The sequence below is a fragment of the Jaculus jaculus genome, chromosome 2, assembly GCF_020740685.1.
Source record: "Jaculus jaculus isolate mJacJac1 chromosome 2, mJacJac1.mat.Y.cur, whole genome shotgun sequence".
Classification (NCBI taxonomy): domain Eukaryota; kingdom Metazoa; phylum Chordata; class Mammalia; order Rodentia; family Dipodidae; genus Jaculus; species Jaculus jaculus.
In genome coordinates this window covers 73,331,560-73,333,832 of record NC_059103.1, presented here as the reverse complement: position 1 = coordinate 73,333,832, position 2,273 = coordinate 73,331,560, and the positions used below count along the sequence as shown (strand labels likewise).

Below are 2,273 nucleotides of genomic sequence, written 5' to 3'. Positions count from 1 at the left end.
CTTGAAGCTACAGAGTTTGATATTTGCCCTGTTTGTTTTAAATCTTGTATTGGTTAAATGTTTCTTTGCTATGCCCAATGCCATCTTTTGCAGTGTGAACATTTATTCTGTGCCATTATGGGTTTTTTGAGGTTATTTTTTTGGTATTATGGCTCAGTTAAAAGATTTTGAGCTATGGGGATTTATGAACATCATTAGGATTGATAAAACTATGGGGACTTTAAAGTCAGACTGAATGCATTGTATTTTACATCATGTATGGATATCAGTTTATGGGGGTTAGGGGCGGAATGTGTGGTTTGATTCAGGTGTCCCCCATAAACTTAGGTATTCTGAATGCTAGCTCCCCAGCTGATGGATATTTGGGAATTAATGCCTCCTGGAGGTAGTGTGTTGTTGGGGGCAGGCTTATGGGCTTTATAACCAGTTTCTCCATGCCAGTATTGGGCACACTCTCCTGTTGCTAGGTTCACCTTATGTTGGCCAGGGGTGATGCCCACCTTCTGCTCATGCCATCGTTTTTCCCTGCCATCATGGAGCTTCCCCTCGACCCTGTAAGCCAAAATAAATCTCTTTTTCCCAGAAGCTTCTCTTGGTTGGGTGATTTCTACCAGCAATGTGAACCGGACTGCAACATTGGTAAATGGTAAAATGATGGCATCTATAAACTGCAAAGTGTTGTGTATATATGTGTACGTAAGGCAGTACCAGGAGTAATCACTTTGAAAGTTATACGAAGAGAAACAACTAAAAACCAAACAGATAAATAAAAATGGAAATATAAAAAATGTTAAATAATAGCACTTGTATGTGTCTTTGTTGAACTGATGAACAGAGACTTAAAAATAGGTGCAAAAATAAACTCTTCTGCAACCCAGAGCTTATTGTTGAGTTTTTCATGCATACTAGAAAGAATATAATACTCAAAGACAGTTCAAAATGATGGTAAAACTGGTTCTAAGAATCGAGTTGGTATTTTAAATGAATAGGCAGTAATGAGAAATTTCTGAAGTTGAATCAGCATTATGATATTCAAGTGATAGATGAAGATTGCCTTTTGTTTTTAAGACTTTTATCTTGAACATGGAGATAAAGATACCTATCTTAAGCCAAAAACTAAAGTGTTAAATAAGCTGGATGTGGTGGCATGTGCCTTTAATCTCAACACTGGAAGGAAGGAAAGGAAGGAAGGAAGGAAGGAAGGAAGGAAGGAAGGAAGGAAGGAAGGAAGGAAGGAAGGAAGGCAGGCAGGCGAAGGCCTTGAGGGCAGAGGAAGGGGGGTTGAGAGGATACACAAAACTAATAGCAACATACATCAATCCCATAGAAACCTGCCTCTTGGATACCACTCTGCAAGTTATTACCCTCACTAAGAATGAGGGAGACATGAGCAGAAGACCTCCATAAAAGGCGGAGAAAGCATTAACTTAAGACCACGGGAGCTGACTGGTAATTCCTAGGTTCGGAATTGGGTTCCTTTCTACAATAAGTTGTTGGTCAAGGAGACTTGAGGTCCATAAAATAATATAGGTTATTACCAAACCATTTGGTTAGGTGCAAGGACTAAAAGGTTCCCCATTGCTGAAGATGTGATCACTTGCTGCCACAAGTGGCAGAGGCAGGAGGATCTCAAGGTTGAAGCCAGAACCTTAGGTATACATTGCAAGAACCTGTCTAAAAAATTAGTAAGTGATCATGTTGGAACTGAGAGGGAATCTAGTTCCCTCCTGGCTAGTCCTCATAGGGCTAGAAAGTGCTATGGGATCAGTTGGATAATAAAAGTTTCTGACTTATTGATTAAGCAGGAGATTCTGCCAGTTGCAAAATCAATTAGCTGAGCAAGAAGTATACTCTTGTGCAGTAGTGGCTCACAGACAATGTATGTAACCACCTGCTCATGGATTGGACATGAGACCCATTCAGTGGGAGTGAACTCATATCTAGCTCTGGGAACCAAGCCAGATTCCCTAGAACAGGAAACAAATAGATTCTAAAGAACCTCCACTGGTGTCTAATAAAATGAATATGCACATCAATGTGTCTTTCTAATGACTGTTTAAATTGTTCTTACTTTTGGTTTGGAGAATCTGTTATATTTAATAGATAGAGGAGAACACATGCAATGACAAGGAAACATCAATACATCAAGAAGAGAGAGCCAACTGTCTACCAGGAGATGGGTCACCTCCATCTCATTGTCTGGGCCCAGAAGTCATTATAGGGAAAGTGGTGACATGGATACTGTTCCCATGGCTAGTCTGAAAACCGCTTCC

The 2,273-nt window shown here is 40.2% G+C and overlaps 1 pseudogene; it reads left to right on the top strand.

Annotated features, from left to right (window-relative positions):
• Positions 1-799: 799 nt before the first annotated feature.
• On the top strand, positions 800-919 carry LOC123459167 (annotated as a pseudogene).
• Positions 920-2,273: the final 1,354 nt, after the last annotated feature.